The sequence below is a fragment of the Cydia fagiglandana genome, chromosome 24 (assembly GCF_963556715.1).
Source record: "Cydia fagiglandana chromosome 24, ilCydFagi1.1, whole genome shotgun sequence".
Classification (NCBI taxonomy): Eukaryota; Metazoa; Arthropoda; class Insecta; order Lepidoptera; family Tortricidae; genus Cydia; species Cydia fagiglandana.
Window position 1 is genome coordinate 3,486,761 of NC_085955.1, and position 14,970 is coordinate 3,501,730.

General features: G+C 36.3%; 1 protein-coding gene and 2 long non-coding RNA genes across 3 annotated transcripts in view; 1 reads left to right on the forward strand and 2 right to left on the reverse strand.

Moving 5' to 3' along the window:
* LOC134676280 (pyridoxal phosphate phosphatase PHOSPHO2-like) overlaps nt 1-14,970 on the reverse strand; it is an 81,379-nt gene that overhangs the window by 37,211 nt on the left and 29,198 nt on the right. The window lies entirely within an intron of this gene.
* LOC134676328 (uncharacterized) lies at nt 11,453-13,484 on the forward strand. Its single transcript, XR_010099904.1, has 3 exons — nt 11,453-11,890; nt 12,388-12,516; nt 13,399-13,484. It is a non-coding gene; the product is annotated as an uncharacterized LOC134676328 (long non-coding RNA).
* On the reverse strand, nt 13,326-14,108 carry LOC134676337 (uncharacterized). Its single transcript, XR_010099912.1, has 2 exons — nt 13,901-14,108; nt 13,326-13,550 (listed from the first exon to the last, which is right to left on the reverse strand). It is a non-coding gene; the product is annotated as an uncharacterized LOC134676337 (long non-coding RNA).

A 14,970-nucleotide genomic window follows, 5' to 3' on the forward strand; every position in this document is an offset into this window, starting at 1 on the left:
CCTTGTATAGTATACAAGGTGGTGCTTAACCACGTTGAAATTTTGTATGTTGTTTGAAACCCAACAAAAAGAGTAATTATGATTCAGAATTTTATTTAAAATATCTGGTTTCACACTATTTGCACATGTGATGTATAAGTTTTGAAGTAGAAAAACATTTTCTTTCAAAATAATATCTTTTAAATCACACTTTCAAATAATGTGAAAACTACTACTTACATAAAAATCAAAAAAATAGTAACTTATTTATTTTTTTGATTTCATACAATTTGAAAAATTTCAAAGTGTTTGAGCACCCCCTTGTAATTAAGATTGCAAGATGCTTGGCGTATTTTGTCAACATAATAAGTGTAACAAAATGAGGGGGTGCCGCTTCTTCTAGCTAGAGTTTGAATTTTTCCCATACAAACGTGAACCACCCTTACAAGATTTGAAGAGTGCCCTCGATTCCTCATAAATCTCACCATCAGAACTGGGTTTTGACAAAGACGGAACCAATCTGTATGTATATACTTACAAGTTACAACTCAACTAAAAAAATATTTTTCAATATCGATCCCAAAATGACGGAGATATCAAACATTAAAAAACCGAATTAATATCTCCTTTTTAGGGTTCCGTAGCCAAATGGCAAAAAACGGAACCCTTATAGATTTGTCATGTCTGTCTGTCTGTCCGTCCGTATGTCACAGCCACTTTTTTCCGAAACTATAAGAACTGTTGAAACTTGGTAAGTAGATGTATTCTGTGAACCGCATTAAGATTTAAACACAAAAATAGAAAAAAAAAACAATAAATTTTGGGGGGGACCCCAAAATTTATTGTATTTTTTTTTCGGAAGTGCTTGGCAGACGCTCTCAAAGGTGGCCAACGGGACCCCTAATTTAACCCATCTGATACCACCATGAAACCAATTCCAGTCGGTAGGTATGAACCCTCATGTCAGGAATATATAAGTCTGCCAAGGCTTTTCCTGCCGAAACACCTTGGCAGACGAGATTATGTAAGCAAGGTCGGCATCGGTTACCCTACACTAACCCATCTGATACCACCATGAAACCAATTCCAGTCGGTAGGTACGAACCCCCATTTTAGGAATATATAAGTCTGCCAAGGTTTCTCCTGCCGAAACACCTTGGCAGACGAGATTATAAACAAGATGACCATCGGTTACCGTACACTAACCCATCTGATACCGCCATGAAACCAATTCCAGTCGGTAGGTATGAACCCTCATTTTAGGAATATACAAGTCTGCCAAGGCTTTTCCTGCCGTAACACCACGGCAGACGAGATTATGTAAGCAAGGTTGGCATCGGTTACCCTACACTAACCCATCTGATACCACCATGAAACCAATTCCAGTCGGTAGGTATGAACCCCCATTTTAGAAATATATAAGTCTGCCAAGGTTTTTCCTGCCGAAACACCTTGGCAGACGAGATTATAAGCAAGATGACCATCGGTTACCGTACAGTAACCCATCTGATACCACCATGAAACCAATTCTAGTCGGTAGGTATGAACCCTCATTTCAGGAATTTATAAGTCTGCCAAGGCCTTTCCTGCCGAAACACCTTGACAGACGAGATTATGTAAGCAGCATCCACATACGAGGGATCCGTATTTTGGGATTATACAGATTACGGACATTATTAATAGCTGTAGGCTTATTTATTACTTTATGCTTATACATATTTGTATATTATTATGTTATTAATAAAGTATATTTATAATTTATTAAACCTAAACTTAATACATTGGGAATTCATTACCTGCTTACGGCAGTAGTAGGAATAAGTGGGTGAGTTCTGGCTCACTGAGCCAGGCCAACAGTCCCTCCCCCTTTTTTCCCTTGTTGGGGCCCTGCAACCTTGCCTTGAACCCAAACTAATGTCATTGTAGCTCGAGTCTAACCTAATTTATTTTTATTGCTTTTAGAATATTTCAATTATCTACTTTTGCAAAGTTAAATGTTGAAATCTCTATTTCGAAAAATGGAATTTTAATGTGACTTTAACAAGTTCACTGCGTTACGGGGGCTTTAAGCCCCGTACGATGTCATCATTCAGTGCGAAGTTAAATTTATTTTAGAAGTTAAAGGGGGAGAGGGTGCACACATTTTACCACTTTGGAAGTGTCTCTCGCGCAAACTATTCAGTTTAGAAATAAATGATATTAGAAACCTCAATATCATAAGCGATAAGACCGCCTGTTGTTACCTCTACTGTCTTTTTTTATGTTATTGTCCATTTATTGTAAACTAAGTGTATGTGAGGCGTGCAATAAAAAGTATTGTATTGTATTGTATCATTTTTGAAGACCTATCCATAGATACCTCACACGTATGGGTTTAATGAAAAAGACATTTTAAGTTTCAGTTCTAAGTATGGGGGACCCCCAAAATTTATTGTTTTTTTTTTCTATTTTTGTGTTTAAATCTTAATGCGGTTCACAGAATACATCTACTTACCAAGTTTCAACAGTTCTTATAGTTTCGGAAAAAAGTGGCTGTGACATACGGACGGACAGACAGACAGACATGACAAATCTATAAGGGTTCCGTTTTTTGCCATTTGGCTACGGAACCCTAAAAAGGAGATATTAATTCGGTTTTTTAATGTTTGATATCTCCGTCATTTTGGGATCGATATTGAAAAATATTTTTTTAGTTGAGTTGTAACTTGTAAGTATATACATACAGATTGGTTCCGTCTTTGTCAAAACCCAGTTCTGATGGTGAGATTTATGAGGAATCGAGGGCACTCTTCAAATCTTGTAAGGGTGGTTCACGTTTGTATGGGAAAAATTCAAACTCTAGCTAGAAGAAGCGGCACCCCCTCATTTTGTTACACTTATTATGTTGACAAAATACGCCAAGCATCTTGCAATCTTAATTACAAGGGGGTGCTCAAACACTTTGAAATTTTTCAAATTGTATGAAATCAAAAAAATAAATAAGTTACTATTTTTTTGATTTTTATGTAAGTAGTAGTTTTCACATTATTTGAAAGTGTGATTTAAAAGATATTATTTTGAAAGAAAATGTTTTTCTACTTCAAAACTTATACATCACATGTGCAAATAGTGTGAAACCAGATATTTTAAATAAAATTCTGAATCATAATTACTCTTTTTGTTGGGTTTCAAACAACATACAAAATTTCAACGTGGTTAAGCACCACCTTGTATACTATACAAGGTGGTGCTTAACCACGTTGAAATTAGTGTTGAGTCGCTCACTCGCGAGGCACCTCATTTGTACCACTCATTTTGTTAATTTGTCGCAGTACTTCATACCGCAAAAATTTCTTACTCATCTATTCATTTTACTCATTTACTCGTGCGCATCACAAACACCTCTTGCCACACAAATCATTCACACACTTCAAATTTCAAAAAAACTCTTATCCTTTCAAATTCACTCGCGAACCTCAAAAACTCAACGCTCCTCACAACTTGCAAAAGAGTCCCTGGATGGCACGAGGCGCTAGGTGCTCGCCTGCTCGCCGACATAGAAAATTCAAAATGTCTCAAATGAAGAAACGAGTAATGGCCCACACTGTCAACTGCCGAACTACAAACCTTATTGCAACGACAAAAGGTCCACCGAGAAATGCGTTGAGTTTGTACCATTCACTGCCTCGCTGTGACGTCAACACCTCAAAAATCCTTTCAAAATGAAACAATGAATTAGAAATACCCAAAGAGGGAGTAAGACAGACACGCGCCGTACTTCAATATCGCCTCGCGTCACCACCGAAAATACGTTAAAAATTAAACACGAAAGACAACAAGCGTAAGCGCTGCAAGCTTTCATACATCTTAAGCCTTTTTGATCCTAACTTACTTGTCAAAATGGCGCGAGAAATCAGTCACCAAAAGGAAGTTCGTCGTGTTGCTTCTCTGTTGCACTTGTAAATTTGTACGTAAGTGTGACAGGGAGGCAACATGACGAACATGGATCGCGGTACGCACTCTGTATACCAGACAGGCATTTACGAAGCTTGCTTATAAACAGTAATCCTTTAGTGACTAAAATATTATTGAAATATAATATTGTAGCGTACACAATATATGATCATTTCAATAAGTTTCAAGTTTATTAAATAAAAAGTAAGTATAATTTGCATAGGTAAAATAAACATGTAGATGTAAATTATAACGATTTGAATTTGCAATACTTTTTATTAACATTATTTGTAAACGACTTCGGACTGACAAATTATGATTGTGACATATTTTTATTTATTTTGTTCGTTCGTACGTCACCTAATACCTAGTGATAATTCTTATAATTATACCAAAATAACAAAATATGGACATCGTTTTCGCCATTAAATTTACCCGCGGATCTTCCTTGGTGCCTTTTGCATGAAAAAATGAAATGTAAATGTAGCCGGCGGCGGCCGGAGCGAATGGTGCTTTGTTTAATATCATATTGATGATATTACTGTTAAATTATCTGAAGTGGTAAGTTAGTCACTTCTATATAATAATGACTTGTGAAAATATTGAATTTGTTCTCCTTAGTTTGTTAAAAATGTGGTAGTTTTATGGTTATGAAATATATCACTACATATTATGAAACAAAGTCCCCCGCCGCGTCTGTCTGTATGTGTGTTTGTTTGTATGTTCGCGATAAACTCAAAAACGATTGGACGGATTTCCATGCGGTTTTCACCTATCAATAGAGTGATTCTTCAGGAAGGTTTAGGTGTATGTATAATTTGTTAACCCGTGCGAAGCCGGAGCGGGTCGCTCTCGCTAGTGATTATTATACTTAAAACTATATCAAGTAGCAAGGAGGAGGACAAAACAATCTAACAATCTAAAGAGCTAAATTAGAAAAAGTTTCATAAAAGCAGCAAATTAAGTTACTATGTGGGATCTTTCTCCTATTAGTTCTATTCTTACCTTCTACCTCCAGAATTGCACTCCTTAATTATTATTATTTATTAATTTACAAAGGAAGTGATGAATACATTAATATGTATATTTATTAAATATTTTTGTCACCATTGGCCCGTTGGATTAATAGAATAGTCGACGCTGAAAATATGCTAGTACCTCACCTCATTTGAAGTAAGACATTGTAACACCTCATTTTAGAAAATGAGGTACTCATACAAACTCATTTAAAATTGATGTCCTACCCATTGTATAGTTCGTTTTTTTAGCATTAGAAAGAACTTGCAAGAAGGTAAGCGATCTTAGCATGTCTTTTAATTGAAAAACGCTTTTCAAAATTCAAAAACTATTACTTATGAAAGCAGACGACACATCAAGATTGTTTACCTAATTTCTAATGCTAAAAAAAAACGAAGTAAAGTTGAGATAAATTAAGAAACTTTTACACCAAGTTTCTTAATTTATCTCAACTATAATCTCAATTTATCAACATAATAAGTATAACAAAATAAGGGGGTGCCCCTTAGGAAAAAAAAATGTTTTTTGAACCACCCTAACATATAGTGATACTGGTGTATTTTAAACAAACCAAGCATTTACATTCAGAATTGTGACATTTGATGAAGTGAAACTGCTGATGATGATCAGAATGGAACTCTTCAACGACGCATAGCTCATGTTTGGGGATGTGTCTTCGTTATGTTTGTTAAGCACGTTAGATTTTTAAGTCATATTTTCGTGAAGCTCAAGTTCTGATGATGGGATCCATAAGGAATCGAGGGAACTCTACAAATCTTAATGGCATTGTATAGTGACTCTTGTATTTTCATCAGGCAAACAAGGATTTACATTAAGAACAGTGGCATTTGATGAAGTGGTATTGCTGATGGTGATCAGAACGGAACTCCTCGACGACTTGTCTTTTTCTAATTGATTGTTAAGCAAGTTACCCCACTGGCAAAACAAGCAAGATTTTGAATTCGACTTCTACCTGAACCTGGACCCGGACGCGGACCCGGACTCGAGATCACGAATTCGGACACGGACCCGTTTTCTATTTGGTTGGTGTAAATGGAGTTGGTGAATTTTTTGATCAATTCGGGCGAAAACTGGAAGGTTAGGTATCATAAAATGTTCATGAAGAGAAATTGTAAGAGATGGTATCATTACCAACAACTGTGGAAAATACTGTTTAGTTACTCTTTATTTAAAAATAGCAAAATCAAATTGCATAATTTCATTCGTTTTCTCCACTGTACACAGAATAAGTAATGATATTTAGACTAGACAAAAAAATTCAAAATCGCTCTCCTTCTTGATGCGACTGGCAAATCATATTACTTTTTGGAAACCGGGTTTTTTAACCTAATTAGACCCCGCTGAATCCGATCCGGTTGCTCGATCGAAATCTTGACCGGAGGTGAGATATTTGACATTAAAGGTCCGTTTTTTTCGTTTTTCGTAAATAACTCTTAAACGGTGGTGTATAGCAAAAAATGTTCTATTACATAAGTAATATGCATAAAATTGCCTACAAGAAAGATTCAGTACAATTTTTCGCTAGGATCAATATTAAAAGAGATTTTAACGCGGGAAATTTAATTATAATCACTTCTAAGGTCCAGTTTTTTAGGTTTTCGTAAATAACTCATAAACGGTGGCCAATATCAAAAAATGTTGTTAGACGATAATAATCTACACAAAATTTTGAACAAAAAAGATTCAGTACACTTTTTGCAGGGATCAATATTTAAAAAGATAATAAAGAGGGAAAGTTAATTATACTAAATTCTAAGGTTCCTTGTTTTTATTTTTTCGTAAATAATTTGAAAAGTATGACTCATAGCAAAAAAAATCTTATACATAAATAATAAACGTAAAATTTCCTACAAGAAACATGCAGTACACTTTTCGCTAGGATCAATATTCAAAAAGACAAAGCAGCGGGTAAGTTAATTATAATCAATTTTAAAGTCCCTTTTTAGTTTTTTGTAAATAACTCGTAAACGGTGTCCCATAGCGAAATAGGTTTTTAAGAATAAATTATCTACATAAAATTTCCTCCAAAAAACATCTAGAACACTTTTCTCTAGGATCAATATTTCAAGCGATATTAAAGGAAGAAAGTTAATTACAATCAGTTCACAGGTCACTTTTTTTTAGTTTTTCGTAAATAACTCGTAAACGGTGGCCCGTTGCAAAACAATATTCTACATAAATATTAAACATAAAATTGTCCACAAAAAAGGTTCTGTACACTTTTTCGCTACGATCAATATTTAAAGAGGTATTAAAGGGGGTAAGTTAATTATAATCAATTTCCAGGTCCCTATTTTTAGGTTTACGTCTATATAGGTAAAGAACTATTTTATTTTATTTTATTTTCAAAATTTAGACCCAGTAGTTTCGGAGATAAAGGGGGGGGGGTATTTTTTTGTATTTTAATGTTTTATTTTGGGGAAGGGGGCTTTCTCTCCGATACTACTGGGTCTAAAATTTTGAAAAGATATACAGAATAGAATCTATAGATGACAGAAAAACCTATTAGAATTATGTAGTCAAGCGCGAGTCGGACATTACTTAGTTTTTGAACCGATCCCTACAGGTTTTTTAAAGGCAATTCACTCGCGTTTAACATATAAAATACACTGTTAAAAATTGGGTAATGTACGGAACCCTTGCAAGGCGAGTCCGACTCGCGCTTGGCCGGTTTTTATTCATTTTGAGGTACGGAACCCTAAAAAGAGAAAAGCGTTCCATATGTCTTTCGTAGAAAATTTTATATCGATTATTTATTTACAAGAACATTAAGAACTTATTTTGCTATGAGGCTTATTTTACGAGTCATTTGCGAAATCCTAAAAATAGGGACCTGGAAATTGATTATAATTAACTTACCCCCTTTAATATCTCTTTAAATATTGATCGTAGCGAAAAAGTGTACAGAACCTTTTTTGTGGACAATTTTATGTAGAATATTGTTTTGCAACGGGCCACCGTTTACGAGTTATTTACGAAAAACTAAAAAAAGTGACCTGTGAGCTGATTGTAATTAACTTTCTTCCTTTAATATCGCTTGAAATATTGATCCTAGAGAAAAGTGTTCTAGATGTTTTTTGGAGGAAATTTTATGTAGATAATTTATTCTTAAAAACCTATTTCGCTATGGGACACCGTTTACGAGTTATTTACAAAAAACTAAAAAGGGACTTTAAAATTGATTATAATTAACTTACCCGCTGCTTTGTCTTTTTAAATATTGATCCTAGCGAAAAGTGTTCTGCATGTTTCTTGTAGGAAATTTTACGTTTATTATTTATGTATAAGTTTTTATTTTGCTATGAGTCATACTTTTCAAATTATTAACGAAAAAATAAAAACAAGGAACCTTAGAATTTATTATAATTAACTTTCCCTCTTTATTATCTTTTTAAGAGTGCTATTACATTTCGGGGTTGAGCGAGTTTAGGTATTTTACGCGCTGCGGCAGGCCGTGCGAGCTCAGTATTCCGATCCCTTCTACCACACTCGCACTACAATGATGGATTAAACATTCTTGATCCTTCGCGAAGCATATTGAAATCAACCATAACAACACTAACTGTACTTAACTTATAAAGTCCTAAAACTGTTATTTGGTAAGTACGAAAATACTAAATGCAGTGCAAATGTACATAGGGGCTGTTCATAAATTACGTCGTCTATTTTTGACCCCCCCATCCCTCAAATCATCCAAAAATCATGCTTCGGATGACTCTGTTTCCTCCTACGTCATGCTACCATCATCCGATGTCCATGACCCCCTCCCCCCCTCCTCCCATTTGAAACGACGTAATTTATGAATAGCCCCATACCCGTACTTATGAACGTATATTACTCGAAAGAAATTATAGGTACTCGCTTATTTACAAGAAACAAGTTACAAGAAACTGAAGATACACAGGGTCTGATGATGGAGCTGGAAGGTGGCCACGGGTACCAGTCTATCATGTAACTAAACCACTTCGTGTTTGGGCTCGTTTGATTCGTCTAAATAAGATCTTTGACACTGAAGATACACAGGGTCTGATGATGGAGCTGGAAGGTGGTCACGGGTACCAGTCTCTCATGTAACTAAACAATTTCGTGTTTGGGCTCGTTTGATTCGTCTCAACAAGATCTTTGACACAAGACAGTACTCAGGGTCTGATGATGGAGCTGGAAGGTGGTCACCATTACCAATCAACCATACAACTAAACCACATCGTGTTTAGGCTCGTTTTATTCATCTCAACAAGATCTTTGACACTATATAGGTGATACTCAGAGTCTGATGATGGAGCTGGAAGTTGGTTACCGGTACCAATCATCCATGCAACTAAACCACTTCATGTTTAGGCTCGTTTGACTAGTCTCAACAAGATCTTTGACACTAGGTGATACTCAGAGTCTGATGATGGAGCCGGAAGGTGGTCACCGGTACCAATCAACCATGCAACTAAACCACTTCATGTTTAGGCTCGTTTGATTCGTCTCAACAAGATCTTTGACACTAGGTGATTAACCAAACACGAAGCCCAAACACGGAGCCCAAACACGAAGTGGTTCAGTTATGTGATAGACAGGTACCCGTCGCCACCTTCGAGCTCCATCATCAGATCCTGAGTACTTTCTTGTGTCAAAGATCTTGTTGAGATGAATAAAACGTGCCTAAACACGAAGTAGTTCAGTTACATGACTACAGACTGGTACCCATGGCCACCTTTCAGTTCCATAATCAAACCTTGTGTATCTTCAGTGTCAAAGATCTTGTTGAGACTAATCAAACGAGCCCAAACACGAAGTGGTTTAGTTGCATGGTTGATTGGTACCGGTGACCACCTTCCAGCTCCATCATCAGACCCTGAGTACTATCTTGTGTCAAAGATCTTGTTGAGACGAATCAAACGAGCCCAAACACGAATTGGTTTAGTTGCATGGTTGATTAGTACCGGTGACCACCTTCCGGCTCCATCATCAGACCCTGAGTACCATCTTGTGTCAAAGATCTTGTTGAGACGAATCAAACGAGCCCAAACACGAAATGGTTTAGTTGCATGGTTGATTAGTACCGGTGACCAAATTCCGGCTCCATCATCAGACCCTGAGTACTATCTTGTGTCAAAGATCTTGTTGAGACGAATAAAACGAGCCTAAACACGAAGTGGTTTAGTTGCATGGTTGATTGGTACTGGTGACCACCTTCCGGCTCCATCATCAGACCCTGAGTACTATCTTAAGTCAAAGATCTTGTTGAGCCGAATCAAACGAGCCCAAACACGAAGTGGTTTAGTTGCATGGTTGATTGGCACCGGTGACCACCTTTCGGCTCCATCATCATACCCTGAGTACTATCTTGTGTCAAAGATCTTGTTGTGACGAATCAAACGAGCCCAAACACGAAGTGGTTTAGTTGCATGGTTGACTGGTACTGGTGACCACCTTCCGGCTCCATCATCAGACCCTGAGTCAAAGATCTTGTTGAGCCGAATCAAACGTGCCCAAACACGAAGTGGTTTAGTTGCATGGTTGATTGGTACCGGTGACCACATTCCGGCTCCATCATCAGACCCTGAGTACTATCTTGTGTCAAAGATCTTGTTGAGACGAATAAAACGAGCCTAAACACGAAGTGGTTTAGTTGCATGGTTGATTGGTACTGGTGACCACCTTCCGGCTCCATCATCAGACCCTGAGTACTATCTTAAGTCAAAGATCTTGTTGAGCCGAATCAAACGAGCCCAAACACGAAGTGGTTTAGTTGCATGGTTGATTGGCACCGGTGACCACCTTTCGGCTCCATCATCATACCCTGAGTACTATCTTGTGTCAAAGATCTTGTTGTGACGAATCAAACGAGCCCAAACACGAAGTGGTTTAGTTGCATGGTTGACTGGTACTGGTGACCACCTTCCGGCTCCATCATCAGACCCTGAGTCAAAGATCTTGTTGAGCCGAATCAAACGTGCCCAAACACGAAGTGGTTTAGTTGCATGGTTGATTGGTACCGGTGACCACCTTCCAGCTCCATCATCAGACCCTGAGTACTATCTTGTGTCAAAGATCTTGTTGAGACGAATAAAACGAGCCTAAACACGAAGTGGTTTAGTTGCATGGTTGATTGGTACTGGTGACCACCTTCCGGCTCCATCATCAGACCCTGAGTACTATCTTAAGTCAAAGATCTTGTTGAGCCGAATCAAACGAGCCCAAACACGAAGTGGTTTAGTTGCATGGTTGATTGGTACTGGTGACCACTTTCCGGCTCCATCATCAGACCCTGAGTACTATTTTAGTCAAAGATCTTGTTGAGCCGAATCAAACGAGCCCAAACACGAAGTGGTTTAGTTGCATGGTTGATTGGTACCGGTGATCACCTTCCGGCTCCATCATCAGACCCTGAGTACTATCTTGTGTCAAAGATCTTGTTGAGACGAATAAAACGAGCCTAAACACTAACAGCCGTATTCATAAACAGTTAGAGCATTGATCATCAGTTGCTGATAACCGGATGTCACAAAACGTGATTCATAAACACTTTTTAGCGCTAAACAGTTGATCATCTCTTTATTAAATCCTCGGAAAGTTACGGAGCCGAGGACCCTTCTTTATCTGTTTATTATCTGCTATTTTACAAGATGGCGGTCACGAAACAGCTGATTTTGGCAAGAGTGACAAGAGCAAGAGCAAATAGTACGTTTTGGTTAAAATCCCAAATGTGAATGGAAAACAACTTTAATATGTGCAATTACGTATTACATACCTGGATATAGTGCGAAAATGGCGCGAAACCTAAATATCCCGCTTTTTATAAGTTGTTTATGTGATTTTGTGTATGGTGATTTTCGTTTAACCAAAATATCGAAGAAGGCAACAGAATTCTATGATCGCGTAGTCGGAAAAATGCATCATAAACGGAGCGAGTTCCTCCCTCACAGCTATTAGGCGTTTGGAGAAATAGGTAAACCGCCAGATTCACTTAAATCTATGCGGGCCAGCTTCATTGCTCGCCATACAATCGCATTTTCGAAACCAAGTTTGGCTTGGCAAGTAATATTAGAGCGTTCCATGTTCCTAATTAAAAATATTTGGAGGAGTCGCCATCGTCGGACACGGCGAGGACTTACTTATATTTGTGCGTAAACCCTTTAGTTATTCGTTATTACCACTTGCCAGAAACGTTGTTTTTAATTTAAGATCAGGGTGTTCGCATTTCGCAAACTTAAATTTAATTGCATTTCTTGCGCACATTATACCTACCTATATAATATTATAGACCCTGTAAGAGTACATCAATCTCGTTCATAGTTTGCAATTGAATAACTAACCATTATACCTAATGAGATTATAATATTTACCATAAGTTAACTTGTTTTATAGACATATTTAACCGACTGTGTTTAATAAAAAATATCACAGGTAAGTAGGCACTACTTAAAAGTATCAACTTATTTACAGGTAAAAGAAGTGTGCACTCTTGTCAGTCTGGTAAAGTGATGAAAAATCTGAAAAAGTCACGGGTATATGCAGTCATTGCATAGGCAGTTTGCTCAATATTGGCTTTGAGCATAACAATTTGGCCTCCAGGTAAAAATATTGCAAGCTGAACTTTATAGAATGAAAGTTTCATTTATGTCAACTAATTATTCAGTATGGTCATCCAGGTTGGATTCTATACCTACCTGTTCTTGACGCTAAGGTTTCCAGTGCTCCCAAAAATGCACTGTCAGCTATTTGTAACTCCGCTAGTTGCCTGTAGGCTGCAGTGCTTAATATCAGATGGGCAGCACTAAACTTGTCCTTGTCATTGTCTGGTATTCAAAAATACCTTTTAATTTTATTCTACATAAGAACCATTAATTACCAATATTATTTTTGAACTTCTTTGAACTAGGTACATAGCATGAACTTACCTATGAATATCTACTTTACTTTATATAAATTGTACACTTTCATCAAAACAATATTGCAAACACATGAATATCATAAATATGTGCAAAATAGGGTCCTACTTTCCTTTTTAGAACTCTCAAAATGATTTGCTATTATGGTATTTATATGAAAATTTATTTTCTAATAATAATCTGGTGCTTTATTTTATACATGGTATGGTGTGACATAATTTATTTTAAGTACAGGAAACATCCCTATTAGACTGCTAGATACATTTAAGATTTTATTGCATTGTAATTAGAAAAATGGAATTTTGAGTATTTCAATATGGGTACAGTCGCCTGCAATAATATGTTACTCTTCGAAGGCTGCAAAAATGTGCAATGCTCTTATGGGCCTTTGTTGTGTAACATATTATTGCAGGTGACTGTACATCATTAATAAAAATTGTACAAACCTTAACAAGTCAAAAAATATATTTAATTAGTAAAATAAAACACCAATTAAATTAGAACAATTTTATTACTTCAACCTAAATCAAGCTAGGTTTTCATTTTGATGTTTTTTTTCTTTTAGGTTTCTTGCTGATTTCCTGCTGGGACTTGCAGTGTACGGAGTCAGTTACATTTCTCTGACCAATATTCACAGCTGTTCACAGGCCACAGCTTTTCTTCCAAAGCCTGGAGTTATTCAACAATAACAGTGGCTAATGATGGTACTTTCAGGATCTGAAAAGATGCAATAATTTGAATAAAAGTATTTTTGTATTCAACAATTTTCTTTAATTTTTAGCTTATGATATAATGGATGTACTTAAGTTAGGGTCACATGATTCAATATAGTTATGGTAACTAAGTATCATTTTAAGCTATAGACAGAGATCAATTTGACTTCATTTATTATTCATTACCTATTAGGTACTATAATATGATATCATTGTACATTGACCTTGCAAACTCTCTGGAATAGATGTCCAAACTGTCTGATGAGATATAGATTAGCCAACTTAATTATAACCAACTGTACGCAGAAAACATCTTATTTTTAATCAGCAGGTACACAGTATCTATACACACACCTGTACACTGGTATTTAAATACTGCCTAATTTGTGAACCATCCTTCCTCGTAGTAAGTAGGTTGGCTAGGTGATCGAGTATAATAACCATCGCATTGTTCCATGCATAAAATAAATACCATTACAAAATTATTACTAATGACACGATGACAAGAAGTAAACTCGCGACACAACGGCTTGTTACAATAAAACATCACTTGTACATATAATTATCATTTGTCATTATCATCAGTACACTTTTCGCTAGGATCAATATTCAAAAAGACAAAGCAGCGGGTAAGTTAATTATAATCAATTTTAAAGTCCCTTTTTAGTTTTTTGTAAATAACTCGTAAACGGTGTCCCATAGCGAAATAGGTTTTTAAGAATAAATTATCTACATAAAATTTCCTCCAAAAAACATCTAGAACACTTTTCTCTAGGATCAATATTTCAAGCGATATTAAAGGAAGAAAGTTAATTACAATCAGTTCACAGGTCACTTTTTTTTAGTTTTTCGTAAATAACTCGTAAACGGTGGCCCGTTGCAAAACAATATTCTACATAAATATTAAACATAAAATTGTCCACAAAAAAGGTTCTGTACACTTTTTCGCTACGATCAATATTTAAAGAGGTATTAAAGGGGGTAAGTTAATTATAATCAATTTCCAGGTCCCTATTTTTAGGTTTACGTCTATATAGGTAAAGAACTATTTTATTTTATTTTATTTTCAAAATTTAGACCCAGTAGTTTCGGAGATAAAGGGGGGGGGGTATTTTTTTGTATTTTAATGTTTTATTTTGGGGAAGGGGGCTTTCTCTCCGATACTACTGGGTCTAAAATTTTGAAAAGATATACAGAATAGAATCTATAGATGACAGAAAAACCTATTAGAATTATGTAGTCAAGCGCGAGTCGGACATTACTTAGTTTTTGAACCGATCCCTACAGGTTTTTTAAAGGCAATTCACTCGCGTTTAACATATAAAATACACTGTTAAAAATTGGGTAATGTACGGAACCCTTGCAAGGCGAGTCCGACTCGCGCTTGGCCGGTTTTTATTCATTTTGAGGTACGGAACCCTAAA